We start from the raw sequence: 15,334 nt of genomic DNA, 5'->3' as shown, positions 1-15,334 counted from the left end.
AAATTTCTCCTTACTGATTTTTTATTATGATTATAGAATTCTTAAAAACTCATCATAAAACACAGAATTATATAATTTTGAAGGTAAAAGGCTTTCAGAGTCTGATTTTATTTTATTTTATTTTTTTTTTTATTTTTTTTTTTTAAATTTTTTTTTCAACGTTTATTTATTTTTGGGCCAGAGAGAGACAGAGCATGAACGGGGGAGGGACAGAGAGAGAGGGAGACACAGAATCGGAAACAGGCTCCAGGCTCTGAGGCATCAGCCCAGAGCCCGACGCGGGGCTCGAACTCACGGGCCGCGAGATCGTGACCTGGCTGAAGTCGGACGCTTAACCGACTGCGCCACCCAAGCGCCCCCAGAGTCTGATTTTAAATAACCCTGAAATTAACTAGTCTTAACAGGCTAGTTTACCTCCATATTTAAAAAAAAAATCTATACACATGCAAATATTTTCTTTTTTTGCAAAACCATAATCCTACAGCACGTTATTGTTTTTGTTTAATTTTTTTAACGTTTATTCATTTTTTTTTAAACTGAGTTGAATCCTCAGCAGCTTTTTGTTTTTTTTGTTTTGTTTTTTTAAGTTTATTTATTTTTGAGACAGAGAGAGACAGAGCGTGAATGGGGGAGGGGCAGAGAGAGAGGGAGACAAAGAATTAGAAGCAGTCTCCAGCCTCTGAGCCATCAGCCCAGAGCCCGACGTGGGGCCCGAACTCACGGACCGCGAGATCGTGACCTGAGCTGAAGTCGGTCGCTTAACCAACTAAGCCACCCAGGCGCCCCACGTTTATTCATTTTTTGATAGAGGCGTGAGTGGCGGAGGGGCAGAGAGAGAGGGAGACACAGAATCTGAAGCAGGCTCCAGGCTCTGAACTGGCAGCACAGAGCTCGATGCGGGGCTCAAACTCACGGAGTGAGAGATCATGACCTGAGCTGAAGTCGGACACTTAACCGACTGAGCCACCCAGGCGCCCCTAGCACATGTTATTTTTATAATTATTTCTGTATTAGTAAAATCTTGTGACTGTATACAAATGTGAATATGTGTGTATATGGTTTATATTTGTGTATGCATTTGAAATATATCACTCTACCCAGATATAACTATACTTTAAAATCTGGTAAACTAACTAATAAGATAGTTTTAATTTGTTGGGATGAGCACTTGGGTGTTGTTATGGAAACCAATTTGACAATAAATTATATTTTTAAAAAAAGTTTTAATTTTATTCTTTGATGCTTCATTCCAAAAATATTTTGCCATCTTTTTATACTAATAGGTTATTTTGAATGTATGTATGTGTACACACTTATATACCCAGTGTGTAGCCACTATGCTAGCAAGGTAAATATATAATAGAGAGAAATAAGAGAAATTTTTCTTCCCATGTAGTCTTTTGCTTGATTTCTTGAGTTCCCTGTCATATAATATTTTAAAGAAGTCATAAAATCTATTTAGAACATGATACCATAAACAAGTTTTATAATTATTCGTTCAACTTATTTCTTTAAAATTACAATAAATTTGAACTTTTGGTGTAGAAAGTAATCGGGATAGACTTCTGAAGTGATGGTCTGGTTAGAAATCTCCTTGCTAATTTATAGATTTCCAAATAGAGACCATCAGTATTTACTTTGAAGCTTTAAGAATCACCAGAAGATCTTGCTGAAAATCGAGATTTTGATTCATTATGTCTGGGGTGGGATCTGAAATTCTGAGTTTCTAAGAAATTCACAGGCATTGCTTATATATTGCTGGTCTGTGGACTACACTTTGAATATGGACTAGACTTTTAAGACAAGTCAGCACACTTTTTCTGTCAGGGGCCGTTTTTAGCTTTGTGGATCATATGGTCTGAAATTAGGTAGTGCTTACAAAAGATTTTTAATTTGGGCATAAAAAATATATATATTAGATGGGGTAGGCTTGTCTATTCACATAGTTCCATTCTAATTGGTTAGTTTAATAGCCTTAAGGATATGACACCCCTTTCTAAAAATTAGATCTCATTTTTGGAACACAACTACTTCATACCTAATTGATAAACTTATTAACTCTTACTGTATATCTGAGTTTTAATGAATAATGACACTAAAGTAGCAATGAAAGTTCAACTAAAGGCTACCTATTTGAATAAGCAGGAAAGTTTACCATGAGGTTATTTTAAATTATCAAAAAAAAAAAAATAAAATGACTGTAAAGCCCATTGTGTTTATTTCACTTCTCCTTTTATATCGTGAATCCAAAGTGACTTCCTTGCCAAGCCTGGGAAATGTGTTTCGGGGTTAAGAATGGAGTAGGAGACATAATTTAGTGGCAAGGAAAATAATTTTAATTCAGACTTTAAAATAGGAACCCCAAAGTAAATAAATAAAATTTTGTATTTTCAGTTGTTATGAACTGTAGGAAAAACTAGCTTCCTTTTACCAGGTCATGTGTAAAGGAAAAAGTTTGAAGTGCCTGTTCTATAAAATTGCAAAGTTCTAGAGGTCAAAAGAAAGCTCAAGTAGGAGAGAGAGCCCGGAGCAAAGCTAGTGAAATGTTAAAATAGCAGAAGACCTCAAATTCATTCTAAAATAGGCCATGGCCTGTGGTGTTCCATATGAAGAGGATAATGAGGCATAGTTGAGTCATCCAAACTAAGATCTGAGTAACTAGAGTTAACAGCCCTCATAGTCTGAACTAGAATCTCAGCTAGCACTATCTATCCGTCCATCCATACATCCATTTTCTACCCCCCACCCCTGCCGTGGTTATTCCAAATCTGTATCACATCACACTCTTCAGTGGATTCCATGTGAAGTCACCAAAAGTTCATTATGAGTGAGCTTCCTGCTTCTTTCATTCCTCTCATGATTACAAACTTACTTTACATACATTACTATTATCCCACCCATTCTCAGCAAATGGAGTGTTCTTCCTCCTGCCCAAACTTAATTTTACTTCCTTTGCTCTAGATCTCATGCCCTGTCCACCCCTGCATGTCCATTTTTCATATACTTCAGCCTTTCTCTTGTATCTAATCTTCTTAGAGTATTTCTAAAACATTCAAGTTTCTCCTATGTTAGAGAAAAAAAATCCTCATGTCCAGTTTTCTTCTCCACATCTAGGCATCTTGGGAAACTAGAGAAGAGGTAAGCCCTATATCCGCAGTGACTGCAGTTGCTACCACAGGTGTCTTGTAGGCACCCCTATCCTAAATTTTTTTTCTCCTTGAATTGACTGCAGTCCTCCTGATTATAAACTTTAATGTTCATTTTTCAATCCATTATTTGAAATGGCTTATGATTGCTCTTCAGAATGCTTTTCTTTGTTAATTTCTGTGACACCACTACCTCCTATTTTTCTTTCCAGCTTTCTGATCACTGCTACTCACTTGTGGAATCACTTTTTTTTCAGCTACTACTAATTGGCTGAAGGCTTCCTAGTCTATCTGGCCCATCTTGAGCCTCTTTTCCTGGGAAACCTCCCCTTTGGTTTTTATTTGTATTTCCTATTGCTTGCTGGAAATTTTTACCTCAGTGTCCTGCAGGTGTTTTCACTACAGTGTATCTAAAATTGCCTTCATTATTTTCCACTGCCCACCATCCTGTTTCTTTTCTTGGGTTCCATATCATGGTGAATATTTTATCTAGCCAGTAACTCAAGTGAGAAACCTGGCATTGCCTTCAGCTCTTCCTTCTCTTAGTAACTCCCACCAGTCAAGGGCACAAAATAAAGGCTGGCATTTATTGTGTGTGTGCTCAATAAATGCTAGGCACTGCAACAAGTATTATTAATAGTATCTCAGTCTTCACAGAAACACTAAGGAGAGGAACTGTTATTCTCATTTTCAAGATGAAGAATTAGATTTTCAGGTAGGTTAAAGTAGTTTTATAAAGTAGTAGAGCCATGGTTAAATTCCACTTGAAAGAGAGTTGACTTTCCAGGTCCTTCAGCCTAACCATACCAAACCATTAACCATCTCCTGCACTGTCCATTGTCTCTTGTTTCGATATATGTTGCTATTTCTTTAGACTTCTTAACCTCCTTGGGTGCCTGGGTGGCTCAGTGGGTTATGCATCTGATTCTTGATTTCAGCTCAGGTCATGATCTCATAGTTTGTGTGATCGAGCCCTGTGCATTGGGCTCTACACTGACAGCTCAGAGCTTGCTTGATTTTCTCTCTCCTCTGCCTCTCCTCCCAGCTCATGCATGCACTCTTTCTCTCTCTCAAAATAAATAAACCTTTTTTTTAAAAAAGAACTCTTAATTTCCTCATACTCAGTTTTAGATCAGGCATTAACCCTTCTTGAAAATCTCTCCCCTGCTACAAGCTGATGGTTCCTTTCTGTTCAGTAATGTCTGTAAAACTTTTAACAGGACACTGTGTCACTAGGCTCTGGCGTTTGAGGGCAATACTGAGGGAAGTACTGATTCTTGCTAGTTTCTCTATCTCCCATATGTAACACCTGATACACATAATTCATTATGTAATTTTTGTTGAAGTAAAAGAATAGAGAATTGAGAAAATTATAAAATAAAGAACTTTAGAGTATAAAGTAAGGGGTGAATATATGTTGTGTTTTCCTTAATGAGAGCATTTGCTAATGGAAGGAAGCGGTCTTTTTGAAATTCTAACACTTATGTCCTAAATACCATTGGTAAAGTTAGTTGGAATACACACAGTTTTATTCTCCAGCAATTTCTAATAAGTAATTCTTAGGACAAAGAGTACAAAAGAAGTTGTATCATTTTGTGTTTCTGAAAGAAACATAAAAGGAAATGCTTTGCAAGTAATTGAAATGTTGGTTGCTTAGTTTCTTTCAGATTTTGGGTTTGGCTAAGAACTTTTGATTCCAGATAAAGAACTGACAGTTATTCCAACCAAAGCTCACATAGCTTAAAATTCTTCGGGAATTGGAGATTTCTTTTCTAGGAATAGAATGAAAAATAAAAGGCTCAGATATGTGAAAGGGGAATAGATTAGTACCAACTAGCTCATCCTGTCTCCAACTGAGCCAGACACAGAAACAAATAGCCAGTTGGTTCTTTTTTTTTTCTCAGTTTATTTATTTATTTTGAGGAGAAAGAGAATCCCAAGTGATCTCTGCACTGTCAGTATGGAACCCGACACTGAAGCTTGAACTCACAAATCGAGAGATCATGACCTGAGCCAAAATTAGGTGTTGGGCACTTATCCGACTGAGCCTCTCACATGCCCTCAGTTGGTTCTTATTGTAGGCCCTTGATATAACTTCGTATTCTGGCAAGCACAGAGAGCTTTCTGCTTAGATCAAAATCAGTCAGCAATGAAGTTACTGTTTCATATGGGAGGAGTTGTGTCATAAAAGTGTGTCTTTAAAAAAATTTTTTTTGATCTTTATTTTTGAGAGAGAGAAAGAGTGCAAGTGGGGGAGGAACAGAGAGAGAGGGAGACACAGAATCTGAAGCAGGCTCCAAGTTTTGAGCTGTCAGCACAGAGCCTGAGGCAGGGTTTGAACTCACTAACTGTGAGTTCATGACCAGAGCTGAAGTTGAATACTTAACCGACTGAGTCACCCAGGTGCCCCCGTAGAAGTGTTTCTTAAATGTGGAAATATATATGAGGGAAAATAAATACTGGAATTTATGATGTAGGATGTGATATGATATAGGCGTGAAGACTTCAAGAGAGAGTAGTCTGGTGTGTAGTACAGAGATTTAGTTCAGAGTCAACCAACACTGGAGTAAAAACAATCAACAACATAAAACAAAAAAAACCTGCTTGGAGCACCTGGGTGGCTCAGTTGGTCAAGTGTCCAACGATCTCACAGTTCGTGAGTTTGAGCCCCGGGTCAGGCTCTGTGCTGACAGCTTGCAGCCTGGAGCCTGCTTCAGATTCTGTGTCTCCCTCTTTCTCTACCCCTACCCAGCTCGCTCGCTCGCTCTCTCAAAAATAAATAAATAAATAAAAATTAAAAAATAAAATAGACCTACTTTGAATCTGTTGGTCTCTTAAATGAACAAAGGCAATTTATTTGAAATTTTGGCAGTGGCTTATTCAGTACCTGAATTTGTGGTTTCCTTTCATTGCTAGAATCATTGAGTTCATTTGAATCTTAAGTTTTATATGTATTCCATTCCTATAAAATGTAAATAATTAAAATATAATTCTTCTATACTTTATTCATTTTATAAGTTACTATTAAATGCCAATATAAATATACTGCCAGAAAGTACATTTCCAGACTACAAAATCTGGATATAAATATTGGAAGTCTTAAGTTCTCTAGTGAATTATACAGGAAAGTGATTATGAATTTGTAGGAAGAGGATAATACCAAGCAGAAATGCACATATACATATACAAGCCCATAATTCTTCAGTTTCTTTCTTATCTACCTCCTGGGTCTGTTTGTATAATCTTATTTTTTGTTTCTTTGTTTTGGCTTTGGGATGGGTCTAGTTGTAGGTGTTTTGCTTAAAAGAAGAGAGAATGAAATGGAATGTAAAGAATTTTTTAAAATCTCATCTGCAGCTAGCTTTCTTTTCTCTACTCTATAGTGGCTAACATTTATTGATTATTTGCTATGTGCCAGACAACTGATTCTTAGCTGTATAAGGGGAGATTCTATTTTTGTTTCCATTTTGGAGAATTGAGTGTTAGGTCAATTTTTCTACCTTCATACCCCTTCTAAATGACCCAGCTGGCATTCAAATGCATCTAAGTACAGAGCTCCAATGCTTAAACACTAACAGAAACCAAGTAAGTACGTTGTTGCAGGATTCTTTATTATTGGAGAGGAATTCTTTAGAACCAGAACCAAATAGTATCTTTTTTATAGTTAATCTTTTAGAATATGGAAATAGTTCCATTATAATGAATTTACCTTTATAACCATATTTTTCTAATATCTTTTATTATTACTGAATAATATTTCTCATTTCCATTTTGATTTTAGAAATTTGTTGCAGTAGAACTTTATCCCAATATAATACACATTTAGTAATTCTTTTTTTTTTTTTTTTTAATTTACATCCAAGTTAGTTAGCATATAGTGCAACAGTGATTTCAGGAGTAGATTCTTTAATGCCCTTTACCCATTTAGCCCATCCCCACTCCCACAACCCCTCAGTAACCCTCTATTTGTTCTCCATATTTAAGAGTCTCTTATATTTTGTCCCCCTCCCTATTTTTATATTATTTTTTCTTCCCTTCCCTTGTGTTCATCTGTTCTGTGTCCTCATGAATGAAGTCATGATTTTGGTCTTTCTCTGACTAATTTCGCTTAGCATAATACCCTCTAGTTCCATCCACGTAGTTGCAAATGGAAGATTTCATTCTTTTTTGGTTGTCGAGTAATATTCCAGTGTGTGTGTGTGTGTGTGTGTGTGTATACCACATCTTCTTTATCCATTCATCCGTTGATAGACATTTGGGCTCTTTCCATGCTTTGGCTATTGTTGATAGTGCTGCTATAAACATTGGGGTGCATGTGCCCCTTCGAAACAGCACACCGGAATCCCTTGGATAAATAGTAGTGCAATTGATGGGTCATAGGGTAGTTCTATTTTTAGTTTTTTGAGGAACCTCCATACTGTTTTCCAGAGTGGCTGCACCAGCTTGCATTCCCACCAAGAATGCAAAAGAGATCCTCTTTCTCCGCATTCTTGCCAACATCTGTTGTTGCCTGAGTTGTTAATATTAGTCATTCTCACAGGTGTGAGGTGGTATTTCATTGTGGTTATGATTTGTATTTCTCTGACGATGAGTGAGGTTGGGTATTTTTTCATGTGTCAGTTGTCCATCTGGATGTCTTCTTTGGAGAAGTGTCTATTCATATGTTTTTCCCATTTCTTCACTGGATTATTTGTTTTGGGGATGTTGAGTTTGATAAGTTCTTTATAGATTTTGGATACTAACCCTTCACGGATATGTTGTTTGCAAATATCTTCTCTCATTCTGTTGGTTGCCTTTTAGCACATGTAGTAATTCTAACATTTCCTGTAAGAAACATTCTGGTTTTGTCAATAAGTTCTATTTTCTACTTATTTTTAAATTTTAAAATTATTTTGAATTCTTATGTTAGAAATGTCATCTGTTAATTTTCATTATATTTTGGGTCTCCTTGATTGACTCTTTGGAATTAAAATATTTATGTAGTTCTACTCCCTACATCATTGTTTTAGTTGAAGTACAGGTAATGTTTATCACTAACCTATTTTAATAGGTAGAAAAAAAAACCTATGTAATCTCTTTCAAGTATTTTTACCTTGTCCTTGCTACTTTTAATAGTTACAGAAATTTAGAACTGGAAGGGACCTTAAGTTAATCTGGTCCAGCCCTTCACCTGATAAATAGGAAATCTTAAGTGTGAGTTCACTTCTCCTGGTTCTGTCCTTTGTCCTTTACAGTAGTACCTCTTTTGTCTGTTGGTCCATTGCCACACTAAAAGCTTGGGTCAAAATTTACATTGTTAAGAAAGCTTGACCTTGTTAACTGTACTGTTTGCTCTACTCAAATATTTTATATACAGTTGACACAAAAGCATTTTGAACAAGAGGGTATTTTAGGAAAATTAATCTGGTATAGTATGTTTAGGTATATGGAGAGAATATGAGTAGCTTGGAAGGAATTTCACCTTGAATTCATTTTCACATTCATAATTGAAATAATAATTGTAGCAGATCTCTAAAAATCAGTCCTGTCGTTTTCAAAAGTTCTTTAAGCCTATTACAGAGACCTTGTGAATACTGAAATAAAATGGAAGGTTTTCAGAGTTAGACATTTCCATTATATCGTACTGTGAGACGATAGGATTTGTTTTCTGTGTGTGTAGTGTGGGTGTATGTGTGTTTTCCACCTATTCAGTAGTATCGTCCAAATTAGAAATCCATATGGCATGACAAAATCAAATCAGCTTGACACCCACTTTTATGGGTTTGACAGTATTAATATTAACTAATGCTGACGTTTTACTTATTCTGGATAGAAACTTTTTTATTTTATATCTGATCAAGTTTCCCATAATATACTTTATTATATAGGATTTTTAAACCGTAGTTATTATGCCTTATTGTTCTAAAATACACAATAGAGGAAAGGGCTACCCCTTCCTAAATTTTTTTTTTAATTTTTAAGTAATCTCTACACCCAGTGTGGGGCTCGAACTCACATCCCTGAGATCAAGAGTCACCTATTCCAGCTACTGGGTCAGCTGGGTGCCCCCGGAAAGTGCTACCCTTCATCAGGCTTATCATTCTTCTGAAATGTGATCTTTTTCTTTTCCTTACCTTTCTCTTCATGAAATCATAGAAGAACTAATGAGCAAAAATTGTATATACTCTTCTCAACCTTCTCAAGGCCCCCGCCCCCACCCCTATGTTTTATTACTATTTGCCTACCAGTGTGTGATTGCTTCAGATTATGAAAATAAAAGGTCATGAATGACTTAGAACAGTAAAAAACATTTTGGGATCCTTAGTAGACTTCATGATAAAACTGAATGAAACAGCACATAATAGATGCTTTGGACCAGTAGGGTTTTTGTTTTTATTCTGCTCAAGACCAGTAAGTGCCTTGTCTTACATATCCAGGCAAATTGAAATTAAGAATTTGTCATAGACTTCAAGTACTGCTTGAGCCTCACACTGAGAGTGAGCCTATCGAGAATCTACAAACACTGGAATTGCAGGCATTTCCCCCTTTTAATCGAAAAACATGACATTAGTCTTATTATTTTTTTCTTAATATTCAGAAAACTTGTGGGAATTACACAATAAAACCGAAGAACTGAAAGGAAACTGTCTAAAATCACCAATTCTTTTTATTCCATGTAAATGTAAATATAATGACAGCTCTTTTAAAGTGATAATAAACTGAGTCTTGATTTCTCTACACTGGTAAATGAAAATCCATGATTAGGAATAAGCAAGAAGGAACTTGAAATAATTGTCAGTTTTGTTCCATCTAAGTTCTTAAAAATGCCTATTGGTAAAATGTAAAATCTCCATGCATATATTTAGTCACCTCTTCCCCCAGCCCCTGTATACTTACTCTTACAAACAGATCTGGTTTGGGATGCTGAAGTCTTTTCCGGTGTCTTTTTATTTCTGATTCTGTTTCCTTCTTTTTTTAAACTACTTTGTTTTTATGTTACAACTTTTCTGATTTCTCGGAATTTTTCTTTGCTCCTTTTGCACCTTTACTGTGTCAGGTGAGCTTAGTATCAAAGTGTCAGTTTCCCACCAAAGTAATTTCGTTGAGCTACTACTGAGATTGCATTGAATTCATGGTTTCTTTTCAAAGTAATTGATATCTTTACAGTGTTGAGTATTCCTAGATTATGGTAGATATTTCTCTTCACTCAGATACTCTTTTAATGTCTTTGAATAAAGTTGTATTTTTTTTTAAATTTTTTTAATGTTTATTTATTTTTGAAAGAGAGAGACAGAGCATGAGCAAGGAGGGGGCGGGGCTGTAGAGAAAGAGAGGGAGACACAGAATCCAAAGCATGCTCCAGGCTCTGAGCTGTCAGCACAGAGACTGACATGGGGCTTGAACTCACGAACTGTGAGATCATGACCTGAGCAGAAGTCGGATGCTTAACCAACTGAGCCACCCAAGCGCCCCATAAAGTTTTATTTTTAATTGCAGTGTGATTCACATAACATTAAACTAACCATTTTAAAGTGTGTAACTCAGTGATGTTTAGTATATTCTCTATCTTATACAATCATTATCACTCTCCAATTCCAGAATATTTCCGTCACTCCAAAATGAAAACCCCATACTTATGATCAGTTACTCTTCTATTATCCCCTCCTCCAGACCCTGGAAACTCCTAGGCTAGTTTTTGTTTTGTAGATTTGTCTATCTGGGCATTTCATGTGAATAGAATCATACAAGTCCTAGAATGTGGTCTTTAATGTCTGACTTCTTTTACTTAGCATACTGGTTTTAAAGTTCATCCATGCTATAGCATGTATCAGTACTTTCCTTTTTATGGCTGTATTATATTCCATTGTATGAATATGCCACATTTTGTTTATCAGTTGATGGACATTTGCTTAGCTTCTACTTTTTAGCTCTTATGAATAATGCTTCTGTGAACTTTCAGGTGCAAGTTTTTGTGTAAAAACATGTTTTCAGTTCTTGAGTATACACCTGGAATGGAATTGCTGGATCATATAGTAACTCAACTCTTTGAAGAACTATCAAACTCTTGTATAGTAGCTATATCATTTTATGTTTGTACCAGCAATGAGTCAAATTTCTGCCTTCTCCATCGTCACCAATACTTGTTGTTTTCTTTCTGTTCTTTTTTTGTGTTATAACCATCTTTGTGGGGATGAAGTATTCACTCATTGTGGTTTTGATTTGCATTTCTATAGTGAGTAATGATGTCTAGCATCCTTTCATGTGCTTGTTGGCCAATGTATATCTTCTTTGCAGAACTGTCTATTCAAATGCTTTGCCCTTTTTAAAATTGGAGTATTTGCCCTTTTTTTGAGTCCTAAGAATTTATTTGTATCTTAGATAGTAGATCCTTAGTAGGTATATGATTTGCAAGGGGCACCTGGGTGGATTAGTTGGTTAAACATCCGACTCTTGATTTTGGCTCAGGTCACGATCTCATGGTCATGAGATTGAGCCCCACATTGGGCTCCACGCTGGGCATGGAACCTGCCTGAGATTCCCTCTCCCTTTCCCCCTCCCTCCCTTCAGCCCCTCCCTGCTTGCTTGCTCTCTTTCTCTCAAGAAACAAAACATGATTTGCAAATATTTTCTTCTTTTCCTTGGATTGTCTTTTCACTTTCTTGATAGTGTCCTTTGAAGCAGAGAAGGTTTTAATATGATGAAGTTCAGTTTATTTTTTCTTGAGTTTCTTATCTAAGAAACCATTGCATAATTCAAGGTTGAAAAAATTTATACCTTTCCTTCCTCTTAAGAGTTTTAATTATTTCATGTAGATCTGGTCCATTTTGAGGTAATTTTTGTATAATGTATGAGTTAAAGGATCAAATTCATTCTTTTGCATCCATTTGTCCCAGCACCATTTGTTGAAAAGACTATTCTTTCCCTCTTAAGTGGTCTTGATACCCTTGTTGAAATTTAACTGTCTATAGATCTATGGTTTATTTCTGGACTGTTAATTCTATTCCATTTGTCTATATGTTTATCCTTATGCCAGTATCATGCCATTTGATTACTGTAACAAGTTTTGAAATTGGGAAGTGTGAGTTCTCCAGCATTGTTCTTTTTCAGTATTGTTTTGACAATTTGGGGTCTCTTATTGCCATACAAATTTTGGGATCAACTTGTTCTGTATCTGCAGAAAAAGGCAGTTGGAAAGGAAAATTGAGGAATTGCATTGACCTTATAGATCAATTTAGGGAGTATTGCCATTTTCAAAATGTTGTTTTCAATTCCATGAACACGGGATGTCTTTTATTTATTTAGATCTTCTTAAGTAAAGTTTTATTTTTATCTTCATATGAGTCTTGCACATTATTGTTAGTTGTGCTTCTGAGTTTTTGTAGTCTTCAATATAAGGATATTTTAGCATTAAATATTTTTTTGGCTTTGTAAGTTTTTATTTTAATTCCAGTTAGTTTAACATACAGTGTTATATTAGTTTTAGGTGTATAGCATATTTTTTTTTTTAGTTCACTAATCCTGCTATATAGGAAAGTTGTTGACTTCATCAGGGATAAACAAACAGACCCAAAGAATAGAATAGAAAGCTTAAAAACACCCACACATAGATGCTTATGTGACTTAGGACAGAGGTACCATGGGAATTTAATGAGGGGGGAAAAGATGGTCTTTTCAATAAATTGTGCTGAAACAATTGGACTTCCAAAAGGTATAACATGAGCATTCACCACTACCTTATACCACATAAAAAATTAATTTGAGTTGAATTATAGACCAAAATGTCAAAGGAGAACAATACAACTTCCCTAAAAATGGATTATTTTCATAACCGTAGTCAAAGATTTATCAAAAAGGCCACAAAAAATACTAGTCATTTAAAAAAAAAAAAAGGACTGTATTTAAATTAAGAACTTGTTCATCAGTGGACCTTATTAAAGAGTGAAAGGACAAGCCATAAACAGGAGAAGATATTTATGACACATATTGTTGACAAAGGACTCTATAAACCAATAGAAAAATGAGCAAAAAGATAAACAGGAACTTCAAAAAAGAGGATATTTGAATGAGCAGTAAGTATGTTTGTCATCAGAAAAATAAATATTCAAACCTCAACAACATAATCTGTAGACCCACTAAAGTGTAAAACACTGATGATGCTAAATGTTGGTGGCAGCGTGGAGCTACTGAAACTCTCAGATATTGCTGGTAGAAGTGTACAGTAGTCATCTACTTTGAGAAAATGTTTGATGTTTTTACTAAAGCCAAATTTACATCTCCCTTATAACCTAGCAATTCCATTCCTAGGATATATACCCATGAGAAATGAGTGCAGATGTCTCACACCCACCAGAGATGTGTAGCATCATGTTCATAGTATCCCTATGTATAGAAGCCTCATATTGGAAACAATCCAAATGCTCTGTAGTAGAACGGATACATTTTGTTATTTTTATACAGCGGGGTACTAAACTGCAGTACAAAAGAACACATGCTAATGCTACATACAACAACATGGATGAATCTCACAGACACAGTATTGAGGGAAAGAATCCAGACACAGAAGAAGACATACTATATGAGGGCATGTAAGATGAACAGGTGAAACCAGGCATCGTGGTAACAAATGGTTATAGCGGTTATCTCAGGATTTGGGGGAAGGAAGAGGAACAAAGAAGCTTTCTGTGGTACTGGAGACATTTTGTATTTGATCTGGGTGGTTGGTACATGAAGGTGTAACATGATAAAGATTCATTGATCTGTATGCATGTCAGGCATTTGCACTTCACTGTGTGTGTGTATACTTTAATTTTAAAAGTAACATGCATATATAGAGAGAGATTGAATAAAATAGGCACCATACTTAGGCCCAATTTTTCAATTCAAAACTTGCCCTTTACAAGAGATGAGGGATGTTGACAAAGGGCAACCAAGATACCGTCAGTTTTTTACAGGACTTCACAAGTAAGTCATAGGAGAGGAAACCTGCGGGCAGGGGTTGTCTTTCTTTCCTGAGAGAAGAAAATCATGGTGAGTATTTTGAAAATGAGTTTTAAAGCAAGTGATTACTCAAAGATTTTAAGTCTATTGCCTAGCAGTACATGTGTGACAATTGCTACTATGTTTCTAGTGGGGAGGGATATGGTGCGTTTGAGATGGTAGAAAGAGAATCTGCTCTGGAGCATTTCTTCATTGCCATTAAAATTCCTTGCTTTGCCTGTTCTGTAAAGGTCACTGAACATTCGAGCATGTATAGCTCAGTAAAATTCATTTATACCAACATTGTAAGTTTTTATAATTTCCTAAAGTTTGGTAAACTACTTCAGAGGTTTTCCTATTTTTATGGGAGTGCAGGGTCAAAAACTAGTGAAAGAGAACAATTAACTCCTGAAATTCTGTTCCATGATTAACTTCATTTTGTTAGTATGAATTTAAATGTTCATGGGTCATTAATATTCTTTAAATAATGAATGACAATGCTGATAGTTAATTTTATGATTAGCTTTCTGTTCACTAATCAGTATGTATTTGAAGGAATATTTTTTAGAAGTAAAGCATCTAGAATATCTATTTCATTTTACCATGTAGTAGGTTAGTGCAGCTAAGTAGATTAACCCTTAATGTCCATGAGAAGTATCTTAAACTAGTTCCAAGGTGAGTAAGTTGAGTGGAAAGTGTAATGATAATAACAACAGCTATCAGGAAGTATCAGGGCCTTCAGTAGTCTTAGATGAATGCAAAGGTGATGTTCTTTGAAGAGCGTATCTTCTTTGCTCCCTACCACAGATCTTGTAAGACTAGAATCCTTCAAATGTTACTTCAGATCCAAGTACCTCTCTGTCTTTGACCTGTTCTTAGGAAAGGAGGTGAGGAAATAGACATGGTGACCCTCAGTCCAGAGCTCCTACTACTAATGATTTTGGGCTCTTATTCCTGCTAGTGCACCTCCCTATATGTCCTCGATTTGGATTGCTCCACTGAGGAAAAGATCTTCTGCCTCTGACACTAATTGGACATTAGCTTCTATTCTTTTTATCATGTCTCATCTTTATGAGGATAAGCAAAGAGTATTATTGCAATAGTTAATGGAAGAAATCTTAAAATGTAAAATTACTGTAAAATAGAGGAATCAAATGTCAGGGGAAATCTGTACACATAAGCAAGCTGGCACTGAGTAGTCGTAAAACATGAGACGTGCCTTTCCTGATACT

At 35.8% G+C, this 15,334-nt stretch overlaps 1 protein-coding gene across 1 annotated transcript in view; it reads left to right on the top strand.

The window, feature by feature from the left end:
- The window catches only part of ARL6IP6 (ADP ribosylation factor like GTPase 6 interacting protein 6), a 41,476-nt gene that overhangs the window by 23,986 nt on the left and 2,156 nt on the right, over positions 1-15,334 (top strand). The gene's annotated exons all lie outside the window — the stretch shown is intronic.

Source organism: Prionailurus viverrinus, chromosome C1 (genome assembly GCF_022837055.1).
Source record: "Prionailurus viverrinus isolate Anna chromosome C1, UM_Priviv_1.0, whole genome shotgun sequence".
Taxonomy (NCBI): Eukaryota; Metazoa; Chordata; class Mammalia; order Carnivora; family Felidae; genus Prionailurus; species Prionailurus viverrinus.
This window is presented reverse-complemented; position numbering and strand designations above follow the sequence as displayed.